Source organism: Molossus molossus, unplaced genomic scaffold (genome assembly GCF_014108415.1).
Source record: "Molossus molossus isolate mMolMol1 unplaced genomic scaffold, mMolMol1.p scaffold_m16_p_5, whole genome shotgun sequence".
Lineage (NCBI taxonomy): Eukaryota > Metazoa > Chordata > Mammalia > Chiroptera > Molossidae > Molossus > Molossus molossus.
The window spans coordinates 116,982,189-117,000,388 of NW_023425388.1; the positions used below are offsets into that span (position 1 = coordinate 116,982,189).

Consider the following 18,200-nt stretch of genomic DNA (forward strand, 5'->3'; position numbering starts at 1 on the left):
GAACGACATTGTCACAGCCTGGGAATGCAGCACTCTCCGCGGGCCACTCACACGTCAGCCTGTCCTCCTGTGCAGCAGTTCATGCAGAAACAACCTCCGCCCCATTCACCAAAGGTCGTGGGTTCCATTTCCAGGCAGGGCACATACCGAGGCTGTGGCTTTGATCCCCAGTTGGGGTGTCTACCAGAGGCAACCAATCATAAAGAAAAAAAATCAAATGAAATCTTTTAATGCATTTATAAACCTTGCAAAATGTCCTCTTCAGTTAGATGTGTAGTTACAAGCCCCTCTGTTCAAACATTTTACTCCTTTTATGCTGAGGGTCCAGCTCCCGATTTCAAAGGCTTGTATCCTGCCCAGCTGGTGTGGCTCAGTGGTGGAGCATTGACCCGTGCCCCAGAAGGTCGCTGGTTCGATTCCCGGTCAGGGCACATGCCCAGGTTGTGGGCCTGATCCCCAGTGGGGGGCATGCAGGAGGCGGCCACTCGATGTTCTCTCTCATCGATGTTTCTCTCTCTCTTCCTCTCCCTTCCTCTCTCAAAATTCAATAAAGAAAAAAAAAAGGTTGATGTCCCCCACACCAGCTACCTACGTGGCACAGTGCCCGTGTGGTCTCTTTCCCTGCCGTCTCCTCAGCTGCGTGGCCTGCCTGAGGGGCGCACACGTGAGTCGGCCTGGCTGCTCCTTCAGCTCCATGTTCCGTGGTGACAACTTGCGACTCTTTTTGTGCCCATGGCCCGAGCATGCGTTATCACTCATTTTCTGTGACAGAAGTTTGGGGTATGCCTTACGGGGCCATGACACTCATTTTGGGGGAGGACGGTCTCCCGCTCCAAGCCTGATGCAGCACCACGTTGTTTCCCATGATCTCACCATTTGGCAGGTGTGTGTCCCAAGCCACTCACTGAGAACATGGCCATTTTCTGGATTTATTGAAGATGATGATGTCCTCCCCGATGTTTCATCGTCACTTTCATGGGCCTCAAAGAGAGGAGTGGCAGACACACACCCACACCCACACACATGTACACACACATGCATGCACACACATATACGCACATACATACACAAATACACACGCACATGCACACACACACATACACACAAATACACATACACATATGCACACACATACACAAATACACATGCACACACGCATATACACACACATACACACATGCACACACAAATACACATACACATATACACACACATAAACAAATGCACATGCATACACACACATATACACATACAGACATACACACATGCACATACATATACATACACAGACATATGCACACACACATACACATGCACATACACTCATACACACACATACATACATACACCCATACACAAAAACACACCACACCTTTATTTGTAGTCTTTATTAGAATCATTACTTTGGGGGAAAATGACCAATGATACATTTTTCTATTTCTTCATAAGTATTTATCCCTGTCTCTCTCTTCCTTGGGCACAGGTGGTGTGTTAAGAACTGACGCAGACACTGGGTGTGTGGGGACCCTGCTGGAGCTGTAACCCCAACCAGGCACAGGTCCATTCTATTTGTTTTCCTAAATGTGCCCCTTCGTCTTCCCCCACGCCCCACCCCCAAAAAAAGTTACCGTATTTTATCAGAATACAAATGCCACCTGGGAATTCTTCAACTGTTGGTGGAGAAAGTCTTTTACAAAATTCTTAGTAGTTTTGCATTGCACACTTTTTAAAAATTGAAGCTTCTCTCGACCCTCATAGAGACACGTGATGGAAAATCAGTAAAATATTTCTGTACTTGAAAAACATTAGAGACAGCCTCTCTCTCTCTCTCAGAGACTCAAAACTCCCACCAAAAGAACATTGTGATAATTCATACTTGTTTGTGGTTTCCCAATAAACTCTTTATAGGAAAGAAATGCTTCTTTCTGTGTTAGTGAATACGTCTTGATTGTAATGAGGCTGTTCTAGTTAAAAATCCACATTTTCCCCTTATAAATCTAAATTTTACAGGTCTACTTGTTAGCTTTCTAAATGTCAAGCATTACTGCACATTTATTACCACATGATGTTATAGTAAAACACTTTCAAAGGTTTAACTCTGCTTTGTAAATAAGACCTAACCCCAGGGCTCAGCTGTGTCTGCAGAGCTGCAGGGTTATTTTGTTTGACTGAAGTGGTGAAGCAAATACAAGTGAGAAAAACTTTGTAAAACTAGTCTGACCCAAGACAGCAAACGTGGCCAGTCTAAAGACATTAAGAATAAAAGCCATCCCATTGGTTTATTTTTCTTTTGTTTCCCTTGTCCAAGGAGCTATATCAGAAAAAATATTGCTATAAGAGATATTCAAGATTTTACTGTCTGTTTTCTTCAAGGATTTTTATGGCTCTGAATTTAACTTTTTAGTCTTTAATCCATTTTGCGTTTATTCTTGTGTGTGGTGTCAGAAGGTTTCTTTTTTTTTTTGCACATGTCTGTCCAATTTTCCAAACACCATTGGTTGAAGAGACTAATTCGAAAGAATATGTGCACCCCTATGTTCATTACAGCGTTATTTATAACAGCCAAGATTTGGAAGCAGCCAAGTGTCCATCAGTAGATGAGTGGATAAAAAAGCTATGGTACATTTACACAATGGAGTACTATGCAGCTGTAAAAAGGAATAAAATGTTACCCTATATGACAGCATGGATGGACCTGGAAAACATTATGCTAATCGAACTAAGCCAGTCAGAGAAAGACAAGTACCATGTGATCTCACTCATATGTGGAGTTTATTTTTTATTATTATTTTTATTTATTTATGGTACATGCCCCTAGCGGGAACTGAACCCGGGACTCTCTGGTCTGCAGGCTGATGCTCAACCGCTGAGCCAAACTGGCCAGGGCTCCTATGTGGAGTTTAATGAACAAACTGAACTACCAAACAAAATAGAGATAAACTCATAGATAGAGAGCAGGCAGGCAGCTCTGGTGCCGTGGAGGATTGAACAAAAAAGGAAAAAGAAAGAAAGAACTCGTGGACATGGACAACAGTGTGGTGATTTAGGGGTGGGAGAGGGGGGTGGGTGGGGGTGGCAGAGGGCATAGAGGAGATAAATGGTAATGGAAAAAGGAATAAAAGTAAAATAGTATTTTTCTCCCCTCAAAATCACTTACCTCCTAAATAAATCTTTCTGTGTTCTGTTCAATATGTTCAACTCTTCTAGAGTGTCTACTGCATCACATACAGCCCTGGGAATCAAAGGGAGAGTCATTCTTTCAAGGGGCTCACAACTATTCTCCACATTCACAATGGACACGTTGTGCTTTTAATACTCTTCAGTGTGGTTTCCCCATTGCTTCACACATGTTCGGGAAGATGTAGTTACTAGATCTACGCTAGACGTACCACTGTTGTCGTGAGAAAATAAAGGCTCTAACTCATTACTTTTGAGACTTGACATTCCACCCCTGACCCCCCTACTATGCATACTTGATGATACTTTGATGCATTTCTTCAAAAACTTTGAGTGCTCCCATTCACCAAGTATTAGCTTAGATGTTACCTCTTAGAGACGTTTTTCATTACCACCCTTTGTGAAGCAATTCCGCTCATTCCAGCCTCACTGTTTTCGATCACATTTTCCAGTCAATTTCCTCCAGATATTTACTTTTCTGTTCATTTCACTTCCATGTGCACTGCCTTTTGACCTAGAGTGTATATCATGCAGAAGAACAAGGGCCCTGCCATCGCTGTTGATTGTTGTATTCTCCGTATCTAGCAATATGCCTCGTCCATAATACTCAGTCAATGAATAGTTCTAGAATAAAGGAATACGTGAATGCCCTAATATTTTCAAGAGATGGCAAGGGCTCTGAATCTCATCCGAATGACTTTCTTTCTAACTGAGAAGTGGACATCTGTCCCTAGGAAAGGGGAAGCTGAGGCAGGGCTAGAAACTCACTTAGGGGTGCGGAAGGGATCACCTGCAAGCTGAACTTAACTCATCTGCAGATGTGGGCAAAAGTAGAACGTGAGAAATAGCCGGCGTTCAGTCAAAGGACTGTGATTAGAAATCCAAGACCTGGTGAGATCTAAGGATGCTAATGCTCTCTATGATGCCGATGAGAGAGAAGCTGTCCTGGGGGGAAATAAACGAGCTGACGTAGGGAGCTGGACAGGCCCCCTGAAAGCAATCAAGGGGCCAGGAGCGTTGAAAGTCATCGCAGCCAGGAGAGTTGAAAGAAAGCCAGTCCCAGCCGCCAAGTGCGTGTCACTCATGATCGCTGTCCTGACAAGCCAACTTGGAATTTCCTGAGCAGCTCGGCCCTGGCTGTTGCTTCTCCTCTTAAAGAGGCGACACCTGAAAAACAAACAGGCAAACCTTCAGGCAAGGGGTAGGGTGTTGGTTTTTAGAGTTCAGACTCATTTTAAAAACGGAATGAGTGTTATAAAAATAAAGATATTCAAAACCGTATATAATGAACAGTGTGTTTTGCTCCCACTCTTTCTCTGTATCCGTCTCATTCTCTTTCCGATAGAGAATCACGCCTGCTGGTTCCACGCGTATCTTAGCGGAGATGTTCCGTTTCACACGCAAACAAGTGAGCATACGTGTGAACGATGCAGTAGCAGAATAAACACAGTGCTTTGCATCTTAATTTTCCCCTGGAACAGTGCACACAGATACACCTCATTCTTTTTTGTTTGTTTGTTTGTTTGTTTTTAATCCTCACCTGAGGACATTTTTCCATTTTTTGTTCAGGTAGAGTGGGAGGGAGAGAGAGGAACAGAGAGAGAGAGAGAAACATCGATGCGAAAGGAACACATCGAGTGGTTGACACCCGCACAACCGACCAGGGCCGGGGACAAACTGCAACCGAGGTACGTGCTCTTAGCGGGAACCGAACTGGGTCTCTCAGGACCGCAGGCCGACGCTCTAACCGCTGAGCCAAACCGGCCAGGGCACACCTCATTCTTTTAAACAGATCTCAGCTATTCCACAATTTATTCCACACGCACCCACAATTTATTTAGCTAGATCCTTAATAATAGACATTTAGGTTCTTTTCCACCTTTTGATCTTATAAACATGAAAAAAACGAATTCACTTTTGTACATATCAGTTCCCAATATAAATCAGGCTATATTTACAGAAGCGGCTTTTCTGGGTTAAAGTGTATGCACATTAAAAGAAAAAAATTTTTAAACTTTTTGTTGATTTTTAGAGAGAGAGGAAGGGAGAGGGAGAGAGAGATAGAAACATCGATGAGAGAGAACATCGATTGGCTGCCTCCTGCACGCCCCCCACTGAGGATCAGGCCCACAACCTGGGCATGTGCCCTGACCGGGAATCAAACAAATGACCTCTTGGTGCAGGTTGATGCTCAACCACTGAGCCACACCATCCGGGCAGGGTTTGCACATTTTAAACTTGAATTGCTATTAAATCACCTTCCTCAGAGGTTGTTTAAATTCACATTCCCACTTGAACTGTGTGAAAATGCCTGTCTTTTTATACCCTTGCCAGCAGTTTTCTGGGTTTTTTTGAAAATAAAATGTTGTGATCTTTGCCAGTCTAACAAGAGAGAATATCTCTAGCTCCATGTGGTTAAGAGATCTTTGAGATTTTATTCTATTTCATTTAAAAGTTGTTTTTTTCTGGCACCACATGCTGTTTATAGCCCTTGCTGAGATGTTAGTGGGGCTGTTGACCCTTTCTCATTGACTTGTAACAGTTTAATATCAATTAAGGACGTTAGCACATTGTCTGGGATGTGAGTTGTAGGTATTTTTCCCAATTTTATTTTGCCTTCTATAGAATTTTTTTCTTGGCCTTTGGTAGCTGAATTCATCAATCTTTTATTTGGCTTCCAAGTTTTGTGTCATACACAGAAAAAAAATTTAAACGCTTTTTTAATTGAGGGAACATTGGTTAATAAGTTTCATATGCACAACATTATAATTCGATATCTGTATACAGTATCCCATGCTAACCACCAAAAGTCTAGTTTCCATCCATCACCATACATTCATCCCTTCACCCATTTTCCTTTTCCCACCCCTCCTTCTCCTCTGGTAACCATCAACCTGTTGGAGGTGTCTATGAGTTTGTTTTTGTTTTGTTTCATTTGCTTGTTTGTTTGTTTCCTTCCTTTTTTTTTTGTTTTTTTTTGTTTTATATTCCACATATGAGTAAAATCATACAATTTTTGTTTATTTCAGTGGAACTTATTTCATGTAGCATAATATCCTCAAGGTCCATCAAGTTGTTGCAAATGCCAAGATGTCATCTTTGTATACTCAAGTACTGTTCCACTGTATGTAGGTACCACATCTCGATCCATTCATCTACCAATGAGCACCTATGTTGTTTCCAGATCTTGGTTATTATAAATAATGCTGCAATGAACATAGAGGTGCATGTATTCAAATTAATGTTGTCATATTCTTTGGATAAATACCCAGAAATGGAATTGCTAGATCATGTGGTAGTTCTATTTTAATGTTTTCAGGAACCTCCATAGTGTTTTCCATAGTGGCTGCACCAATTTACAGTCCCGCCAACAGTTCGCTTTTCTCTACATCCTCTTGAACACATATTTGTTGTCTTTTTAATAATAATCATTCTAACAGCTATGAGGCAATATCTCGTGTTTTCATTTGCATTCCTCTAGTGGTATTGAACATCTCTTCACGTGCTTGATGGTCATCTGTATGTCTACCTTTGAAAAATGTCTATTCAGAGCCTCTGCCCATTTTTTAATTGGGTTATTTGTCATTTTGTGTTGAGTTGTATGAGTTTTTCATATATTTTGGATATTAACTTCTTACTGGAAATATAATTTGTAAATATCTTCTCTCATTCTATTGTTTACCTTTTTGTTTGGTTGAAGGTTTTCTTTGTTATGCAGAAACTATTTAGTTTAAGTCCCATTTGTTTATTTATGTTTTTGTTCCCTTACTGTTGGAATCAAACTCACAAAAACATGCCTAAGACTAATGTCCAGTGCCTGTGTTTTCTTCTATGTATTGTATGGTTTCAGGTCTTACATTCAAGTCTTTTATTCATTTTGAGTTCATTTTTGGATATGCTATTGAGACAGTAGTCTAATGTCATTCATTTGATTGGCTGTTCAGTTTTCCAACACCATTTATTGAAGAAACTGTCTTTGCCCCATTGTATATTCTTGGCTCTTTTTCATAAATTAACAGTTTGTATATGTATGAGTTTATTTCTGGACTCTCAATTCTGTTTCATTGTTTTGTGTGTCTTTCCCCCCCCCCCCCCAAAATCATACTGTTTGATTACTGCAGCTTTGTAGTACAGTTTAAAATCAGAGAGTATATCTTTAGCTTTATTCTCTTTTTTCCTCAGGATTGCTTAAGCTATATGGGGCCTTTTGTGGTTCCACACAGATTTTAAGAGTTTTTGTTTTATTTCTGTAGAAAATGCCATTGGGATTTTTATAGAAATTACATTGAATCTAGATTGTTTTGGGCAATATGGACATTTTAACAATGTTAATCCACAGTGTGACATGTTTTTCCATTTCTTTGTGCCTTCTTCACAAAGTGACAATTCACACCTTATTCAGTTCCTTTTTGCAATGTCTTATACTTTTCAGTGCACATGTCTTTCACCTCTTTGGTTAAATTTATTCCTAGATAATTTATTCTTTTTTTTTCTATTTTTAATAAAATTTCTTTTTTTAATTTCTCTTTCTAATAGTTTGTTGTTAGTGTATAGAAATGCAATTTTCTGTACACTGATATTGTACCCTGAAACTTTAATGTATTTGTTTATTACTTGTAATAGTTATTTTCTGAAGTCTTAGAAGTCTTCTATATATAAAATCATGTCATCTGAAAATAATGACAATTTTACATCTTTTTTTTTTTTTAATTTGGATGACTTCTTTTCCTCTTTCTTGCCTAATTGTTCTGGCAGGACTTCTAACACTATGTTGAATAAAAAGTAGAAGAAATGAAAATCCTTATCTTGTTACTGATCTTAAAAGCAAAGCTTTTTTTAAAAATCTGAGTTAGTTTAAATAAATGTCAGTTTTATTTATCATCTCAACAAAACAGGTCTTTGTTTTGTTGATCTTTTCTGTTTTTTTCCGGGACTCATTCATTGACCTTTTCTCTAATCTTTGTTATTTTGTTTCTCTACTTAACTTTGGGCTTAGTATGTTCTTTCTCTAGTTCCTAAGGTCTGAAATTAAGTTGTTTGTTTTAAATCTTTCTTTTATTAATTTTTCAATTACAGTTTACATTCAATAATATTCTGTATTAGTTGCAGACATACAGCAAAGTGTTTAGAAAATCATGTACTTTACAGAGTGGTCCCCCTACTGTTTCATGTACCCATTGGACCCCATAACTATTTATCTCAATATTATTGACTTAATTCCCTATGCTGTAATCTACCTCTCTGTGGCTATTCTGCAATAGCCAATTTGTACTGCTTAATTCCTTCTCCTTTTTCACCCAGTTCCCTGCAAATCCCCTCTCCTCTGACAGCTATCAATCTGTTCTCTGTATTTGTGAGTCTGTTTCCATTTTGTTTGTTAGTTTACTTTGTTCATTAGTGTCTACATGTAAGTGAAATTATATGGTATTTGTCTTTCTCTGACTGGCTTATTTCACTTGATGTTCAGCAACTTTTTCATATGTTTATTGGCCATCTGTATGTCTTCTTGGTAAAGTGTCTATTCAGGTTTTCCGCCAATTTTTCAAATGGGTTGTTTGTTTTTCTGGTGTTAAGTTGTGTGTGAATTCTTTATAAATTTTGGATATTAAGCACTTACTAGATGTCTCGCTGGTGAATGTCATCTCTCATTCAGTAGTTTGTCTTTCGGTTCTTTTGATGGTCACCTTTGCTGTGCAAATCTTTTGTTTGATGTAGTCCCCTTTGTTTATTTTGTTTGTTTGTTTATTTCCCTTGCTTGAGAAGACACATCATAAAAAAAGATATTTCTGTGATAAATGTCTGAGATATTCCTGCCTATGTCTTCTTCTAGGATTTTTATGGTTTGAGACATTTAAGTCTTTATTCCATTTTGAGTTTATTCTTGTATATGGTGTAAGAAGATGGTCTAGTTTCATTTTATTTTTTGCATTATCTGTCCAATTTGTCCAACACTATTTATTGAATAAACTGTTTTTACCCCATTGTATGTTCTTGCCTCCTTTGTCAAATATTAAGTGACTATAAAGGTGTGGGTATATTTCTGGGCTTTCCATTCTGTTCCTTTGATCTGTATGTCTGTTTTTATGCAAGTATCATGCTGTTTTGAGTACTATGGCCTTGTAGTATAGTTTGATATTAGATAGCACAATACCTCCAACATTGTTCTTCTTTCTCAAGATTGCTGAGGCTACTAGAGGTTTTTTGTGATTTCACATAAATTTTCGAAATATTTATTCTAGTTCTGTGAAATAATCCATTGGTATTTTGATATGAATTACATTGAATCTATAGATTGCTTTGGGTAGTATGGACATTTGAATGGTGATAATTCTTTCTATCCACAAACACAATATAGTATATGCTTCCACTTATTTATATTTTCTTCCATTTCTTTCTTCAGTATCTTACAATTTTTCAAGTGCAGTCTTTTGCCTCCTTGTTTAAATTTATTTTTAGGTATCTTATTTTTTTTTAATTCAACTGTAAATGGGTTTGTTTTCTTAGTTTCTATTTCTGGTAGTTCATTACTGGTATTATAAAAATGCAACTAATTTCTAAATATTAATTTTGTATTCTGCTACTTTACTAAATTCATTTATCAGTTCTTGAGGTTAATGGGTGAAGTCTTTAGGTTTTTCTATATACCTTATGTCTTCCTGCAAATAATGACGATTTTACTTCTTCCTTTTGATTTGGTTGCCTTTATTGTACTTTTTCTTGTCTGATTGCTGTAGGACTTCCAGTACTATGTTGAATGAGAGTGAAAGCAGACATCCCTGTCTTGTTTCTGATCTTTAGGGACATACTTTTAGTTTCTTCCCACTGAGTATGATGTTGGCTGTGGGTTGGTCATATATGGCCTTTATTATGTCGAGGTATATTTCCTCTATTCCTACTTTGTTCAGAGTTTTTATCATAAAGGGTGCTGGAAAATTGTTTTTCTTAATGTAGGTTTTTATTACTCTAAACTTATCTCTTAGAACTGCTTTTTTCTAAATTCCATAAGTTTTTGGTATACTCTTTTTATTTTTGTTTGTTTAACAATATTTTTTATTTATCTTTGAGTTCTTTTTTGACCCGTTGATTGATTTGTTCAGTAGCATGTTGTTTAATCTCTACATATTTGAGAATTTTTCAATTCTTCATCTGTCATTGGTTTCTAGTTTCTGAAAAGATACATGGTAGGGTTTCAACCTTCTTATATTTTCTAAGAATTATTTTGTGTTCCAACATATGGTCTATTCTACAGAATGTTCCCGCTGTGCTTGAGAAGAAGGTATATTTTGCCGCTGACTGGTGGAATGGTATGTATCTAATCCAAGGTCCATTTGACACTTTTTGAGAAATGTGTCATTAGGCAATTTCGTCACTGGGTGAACATCACAGAGTGCACTGACCCTGGATGGCTTGACCTACTCATCTGCGTGGTACATCCTACTGCTCTGTAGGGGAGGACAGCACTTTCTCCTCTACCCTTCTGGTGTCCTGGCTGTGACATCCTCGTAATAAAAGACAGATGGACAGGAGGGAAAAAATGTTGAATGACATGTATTCCTCCTGGGTACATGGGAGAGAACCTGGAAAACCAAGTAACTCGTCCAAGCGACTGAAGCTACCACCTTAAGGACCATCTTCAGCTGAAGACAAAAGAAGGTGGCGTTGAGGGGAGTCATGGGAGGTCACCAGCAAAAGCACAGTAAACAAGGATAAAGATGTTGTGCAGATTTAAGTCATTCTCTTTTGCCTTGCTGAGTTTTTATAGATAAGGGCATCCCTATCTTCCTGATACGGGGAGGGAGACATCCTTCAAAAGGAGAGTCCCCTAATAAATGTAAATGTCTCTTACAAAGGGTAACTGACTCATTTGCAGAACTTCTCCTATGGCTGCTGTTTCCTAAAATGAACCAGCCTCAAATAATCCTTATGCCAAAGGGACATGTTTTGTGGTGACAAATTCTCTTTCCATAGAGCTCCTGGGCCATCAACCTGTACAGCTGATTACTATAGTGAATGCTGCGGGCGGTTATAACACAATTGTCACTGGAAAGGGACAGGGACCAAGGCAGGCTGCCCTGGAACAGTCTGGCATGTGTGGGCTCCTGATTCCCTTCAGGAAAAATTTCAAGGCAGGAATCCCGGTGATTTTGAGAGGACATCTATGAACGCCGGGGACAGTGGAACAAAGGAAAGGGTTAGCATGGGCGGAGCAGAACACAGCAACAGGAGTGAGCCTCGGCGGAGCTGCTTCTCAGCTCACTGTGAAGTCGGGCAAAAGGAGACAGGCTCCAGGGTTAGCTCAGGATGACCTGCCACTGCCCGCTGCTCCCCTGGGTGCAAGTCTTATCAGGACCCTTGAGCTTAGGAGAAAGAGCAGAGACTCACCGAGGAAGGAAGGCGAAGGGAAGAGGGGGCATGCCCAAGGGAGAGCAAGACACCGGGTCCTTTGTATTGAGGGTTTTATCTGCTCTCTAAAGGCAGGCATTTTTTAAAAAATATTTTTTCTTTATTGATTTTAAAGAGAGGAAAGGAAGGGGGAGAGAGAGAAACAGCAATGAGAGAGAACATTGACTGGCCGCTTCCTGCATGCCCCCGACTAGGGATCGGGCCCCCAACCTGGGCATGTGTCCTGACTGGGAATCGAACTGGTGACCCCTTGGTGTAGGGTCCATGCTCAACCACGGAGCACACTGACCTGGCTCCAAAATCAGGAGTTTTCAGGGAGGTCCCAGGGTAGGGTCTCAACAGAATATTCGACAGCTCTCCAGGTGTGTCCTTTCATGTGCTGATAAATCAAAATGGATAGGTAGATAGGGGAGTTTGGGGTCATTCTCCGGTCAGCTTCACTGTCTTACATTTATCTTGGGTCGGTCTGGCTCTCATTTTGTTGTTGTTGTTGATACTGTTAGTTATTCCCCTGCCGTCATCTGTTCTGCGATTTGGCTGGCACTACGGCACCAGCTGAGTCTGTTACCTCTCTCTTTGACGAGGGTGATTTGAGCTACCCACTCTTTGGTTGGGGAGGAGAGGTGTAAGCCACTTGCTCACAGGGGTCCTTAGTTAGAGAACAGAAGATCTTATGATTCATTAACTGGCTGTCAATTGTTCGGTCTTGTTTAGCTATCCGTTTAACTACCGGCCTCAGTTTCCCTCTTGTGGAGGAATTTTCCTAGCGTCTGCCTCACCTGCCTCACAGTAAGTATTTGTGCAATGCGTTCTTGCATTACGGAATCACAATGGCTACAAAGTCACTAGGTGATGGAAATTGTTCTGTTATAATCTCACCAGAGCACTGTTGTATATGTGGTTTTGTTATCGACTGAAATGTCACACGTGAAGCTTGGCTGGAGTTCAAATCTAACGTTTCCCTCTGTGATCTATTTATGGTTGAAAGTGGGTATTAAAACCCCCTACTATTATTGTGTGGTTGTCTATTTCTCTCTTCAGTTCTGTTAGTATTTGCTTAATATATTTAAGTGTTTCAATGTTGTCTGCATATACATTTAGAATTGTTATATTCACTTGATGACTTGATCCCTTTATCATGTGATGACCTTTTTTTGTCTTTTGTTCCAGTGTTTGACTTAAAGTCTATTCTGTCTGATATAAGTTTAGCTACTCTTATAGCCTTTGGTTTCGATTTACATGTAATATACTGCCATTTTGATGACATCATCTTATTTTTCTTCAATAAAAGTTTTCTTATGACTGAATACAATTGACTTCATGGGAACCCAAATAACATTTTCAGTTGGCTTTCGCATAAACAAAGCTAAATTAATTTAATACGGCTGAAATAGTTTTTAACTCTCGTTAGTAAGCTCTCTTTAGCCTCATTTTGATCCTCCCCCTAGCAACTCAAACATTTGTAGGCAGAAATGGACACTGAAGACTACAAGGAGGGACAGTGAATAAGATGTAAAATAAAGTTCTTTTGAAGACAAAGAGAGAATGCAGTTTTGGAGCAATTGAGGAATAGAATTAAAATATCAAAACACAAAATGAAAGCATACACCCTCATTGACTCCTTTGTTTTTCATGCCCTCTACAGTTTTCTTGGCACAAAATGTAAGCTTGTAAACAACCCAAATAAACTCAAGATCAAGCCTTATTGTTCTCTGGTTTTACATTTTTTAACTCTTCTTTTCTGCTCATGATGATTTCTATGATACGTTTGTAGTTCTTCCCAAGATGGGTTACACTAGTGTAGTGGCAATAAAAAAAACATCTTGAATATTTCTAAAATGCTTTGTCCAAGTTCACCGAGTAGTAGCAATTTGATGTCCAAAAAAGCTTTGGCCTAGGTAAGAAAGAACTTGATTTTTAAATTTCCCTGCAAAACAGGAGTGGTTACATATGTAAAGCTTGTATTTTGGCATCTGGTCTTGACTCAGTTGGCCCTCAACAACATATGGAACAAAACCCTTCAAAGAATTATAGAATAAGAGCACACAACCAATTAAAGCACAAAAGATGGCCCGGCCAGTGTGGCTCAGTGGTTGTGCGTCAACCCTGCACCAAGAGGTCGCCGGTTCGATTCCCGGTCAGGGCACATGCCCAGGTTGTGGGCCTGACCCCCAGTGGGGGGCACGCAGGAGGCGTCCAGTCGATGTTCTCCCTCATCAATGTTTCTGTCTCTCTCTCTCTCTCCCTTCTTTTCTCTCTCTAAAATCAATAAAGAAAAAAATGTAAAAAGAATAATAAAGAACAAAGGCTGGTCCCACATACAGTGGCCATCCGGGGCAGGAGGGCGAGTTCTTGGTTCGCTGGGGAAAACCACTCTCCGCTCTTCTTGGAACTCGGCTCCTAAGCTCTGGGGAGCTGAACGTAGCCCTTTGATATGAATGACAAATGCCTACTATCGTTTCCGCAGATGTTCTCCCTGGCACATCATTTTTCCAAAGGCTATTTGCAGACAAATTAAAAATCCCAGCAGAGACTCTAAATGGTGTTTAGCTTCCTCATTATCACCACGATGGGAACATAGAAGACAGGAAACAGCAGAGTGGGGAGGGAGAATGACCCCTGCTCCCCGTCTGTGGGGTACGAGAGAGGTGACCAAGAAATAAATGCCTTGGGGTTGACAAGGCACGTCTGAGGAGCTTCCTGGGGCCTTGTAGGGGAGTACTCTTCAGAGAATTATGAAGTGAAAGAGGTCCATATAAATCTGCTTCATATTAAGCCAGGCATGGCTGAGAGTTGGGGGTGATGATCAAAGTCTTGTCTCCTCAACTGGATAAAAGCACGAGATGTAACGAGAGTGGCCTTAGATACACGTGCCAGCTGGAGGAGCCTCCCCGGAGAGGGGTCCTCTTTTCCCAGCTTGTCCATGGCGTCTTCCACAAAACTATTCTCTCCTCAGCTCTGGATGTAATTTTTTACTCCTCTGTAGATTGTACCTCAGCTCTTATTTTCTCTTGACATTTGAGGGTTGAACATATGAGTTACATGTGTGATACATATGTGTGCGCATTACATATATTAAATATACATATACACACATACATATATACATATGTGTACTATATACACACATATGAATGTATTCTTAATAATTCAGATAACATTGTACTTTATAGTTTCTATGTGCAACATTTTATTCTCATAAAGAATGATTTCATGCCTTTTGCTCTTAACCCTACACAAATCCCTCTGTCTTGTGTTATAAGAACATGTTGACTGACTGTCAAAGGAATGTGTTCTTTTCCAAATCAAATCTTGGACTCCTCAGAGCAAAGCTGATGCATAGCCAGGTCCTAAACACTTCTTAATGTCCATTGACTTGTAATGGATGAGCAGTTAGAGTTACTTTTGGACAAGCAGTTGCTTCCTGATCTAAAGCTTAGCTAAGTATATTTGGTCTAGAAATTAGTCAAAAATACTTCAGTGTTTAGACCATGAAACAGTCCACTGAGACTTCTATTTCTGTTCCAAGATGAGAAAAACAGAAATTTAGAAAAATAAGCAATAGAAGTCATACCCAAGATTTCTGATTTTGAAAAATATATGTTTTAATCCTATGTTTGGGTACATTTATAGTCTTTTTTTTGGTCAGAAAAATTTTTTTTCCTTTCTGTTGGTGTTCACTCTTCTTGTGATAGGTTTTCAAAATATTTTTTAGAACTCCTCGGCTGGGGAAATTTATTGATCATAAAATTATTCTTGATTTATTAAAAGTGTAGCAAACTAAGTCAAGAACAAATCTATGTTAATAGAAATATTTGAAAATGTTTATTGCAATGAGCCCTGGCTATATCATGATGACATCTGTTGTAAAACTCCTATATCAATTTTCTTATTTTCAATTCATCTCTTTGATACGTTATTCATTGAAAGGTTATTTTATGTTGTTTCATGCTCATTTCTCTGCCAAGCTTTGCCAATGCATCAGGTGAGTGAAATACCCTTCCTATCCCAAGCCTATTAAGATATATATTAATTAATTAATTATGATTGCTTGTTGTTGAATGGAATAGCATTTATCATGATAAAATACTACAGGGTGAGGCAAAAGTAGGTTTACAGTTTTTTTTTGTAAGGAAAATAATATAATAATGAATAAACAATAACACAGTAATAAACTGTGTTTCACATACTCACAACTACACACCTCATTTCCCCCCCCCCCCATCCTGTATTGGTCAAAGAGGAGGGATCTGTTGGCGCTATGTAGTAGGCAGGTGTGAGCGAAGGCATTGGCAGAAGTGATACCTGGGTAGAACATATAGGTCACTGTCAGAGAGAGTGGAGAGCAGCCGTGTGGCATGGATGTGGAAGTCTTCTGGACTTGGGCAAAAGACCAAGGAGCACAAACCCATATTGTTTGTTAAGGAAAACACTTGCTTTTTCATTCTTCCACTTTAAAAAGATTCATTAAGTGCCCAATTTGACAAGCGTGGTGTTAAGAGAAAAAAGATCATTTAAACTTCTTCTGCCATTGAGGGGAAAGGTAACGAGAGATACGTCTGGAAAGATGAAGAATCATACTGACAGTGTAGATTCGTATCATATTAGTGATGAAAAGTCATCGATGACCCTAACTAGGTTAGAGACAAGACAGAACAGTGTTTTACAAAGATAATGCTGGGAGCATTTTGGAGGATAGGTCGGAGGGAAGGAGGAAAAATGAAGGACCTGAAGCCTCCTGAGGAAGCTTTTCAGGAGCCCAGGGAGAGAGAATTAGGGCTGAGTGATAGTTGGAATTAAGGAAAAAAGTTTTTCATTCCAGTTAAATGTAGACAAACTAGCAGATGTAGAATCAGTAGGATTTGTGGACGGGAAAAACAAGAGTATTAAACTTGGAAAATGAAATGGATGAGATACTGAAAAATCAAGATAGAGAAGAGTAGGCATAAGAATAAACTGAAGAGTAAATTAATTATTTGGAAGCATTACATTTAAGGTTCATTTAAAGTTTATTTCTAGATCATTCTCCTCTGACCATCTGACTTCTGACTGCTTACGAGAGGTCCCATGAGTACTTTAAACTTTTTGTCTCTATGATTTTCGAGGACTCTTATTACCTTAGACAGTCCGTTGGAGCACCAGAATCTTCCTCACTGGCCAAGATGGCACAGGGAGAGTTTCTCACACTGAGCGTGCCAACAGCTAGAAAGATGAATGGACAGAGCTCAAGCATGCCGAAGGCTAGCAAGATATTGGATAGAAAATAAAACCTCTCTCTTCCCTATCCCTATAAGAATCACAGGCTTGAGCAGGAAGAGGAGATGGTCTTTGAGATGGGAGTCCACCATTCTCTCAGGTCCTGCAACACCTGAATAAAACTTTCCTTTTGCACCAGCACCTGTCTCACAAATTTGGCTTTCCTTGCAGCAGGGAGCAAAACCTGAGTTTTCCAGCTACACTTTAAGTGAATTATATAAGTGGACTCATAGAGTTTGCATTCTCTGTGACTGGTTTATTTCACTTAGCATAATGTCCTCAAGGTTCACTCATGTCAGGTAGGATATATCAGAATTTCCTTCTTTTTTAAGGCTGAATAATATTCCATTTTATGCACAACCACATTTTGCTTATCTATTTACCCATCCATGGACTCTTGGGTTGCCTCTATGTTTTAGCTATTGTGAAAAATGTTGCTATGAATATGGGTATGCAAATATCTCTTTGAGACCCTGCTTTCAATTCCTCTGAGTGTATATCCTGAGGTAGAAATGCTGTATCATATGTTTAATTCTATTTTTTTTTTTCCTGGGGAAGAGTGAGAACACAATCCCCAACTACCACAAATCATGCAGTTGAGTTTCCTACATTTGGGGAAATTGCAGGGGTTAGCACATCTTGAGGTAGTGGATAAGCCTCGCCCCAGGAAAATCACCTTTATATCATGATATCTCCCCTGACAGGTAAGTATATTATTTTTAATTTTTTGTGAAACTTCTGTACTGTTTTCAACAGCAGCCATACCATTCTACAGCCATTTTACTTTCCCTTCAACAGTACACAGGGCTCCATTTTTTCTACCCCTTCACCAACTCTTGTTATTTTCTGTTTTGGTTTTTTTTAATGATGGCCATCCTAATGGGTATGACAGTATATCTCATTATAGTTTTAATTTGCATTTCCCTGATGATTAGTGATGTTGAGCATCTTTTCATGTGTTTATTGACATTTGTGTATCTTCTATGGAGAAATGTCTAGTCAAGTCCTTTGGCCATTTTTGAATCAGATCTTTAAAAATTATTGTTGAGCCCTGGCTGGTTTGGCTCAGCGGTTAGAGCGTCGGCCTGTGGTCCTGAGAGGCCCAGTTCGGTTCCCACTAAGGGCACGTACCTCGGTTGCAGTTTGTCCCCGGCCCTGGTCGGTTGTGCGGGTGGCAGCCACTCGATGTGTCCCTTCATGTCGATGTTTCTCTCTCTCTCTCTCTGTTCCTCTCTCCCTCCCACTCTACCTGAACAAAAAATGGAAAAATGTCCTCTGGTGAGGATTAAAAAAAAAAAAAAAAAATTATTGTTGAATTTTAGAAATTCTCTACATATTCTGGATATTAACCCATTATCAGATAT

At 39.4% G+C, this 18,200-nt stretch overlaps 1 non-coding gene across 1 annotated transcript; it reads right to left on the bottom strand.

The window, feature by feature from the left end:
- Nucleotides 1–17,385: 17,385 nt before the first annotated feature.
- On the bottom strand, nucleotides 17,386–17,548 carry LOC118618004. The gene has a single exon (XR_004956950.1). It is a non-coding gene; the product is annotated as a U1 spliceosomal RNA (small nuclear RNA).
- Nucleotides 17,549–18,200: the final 652 nt, after the last annotated feature.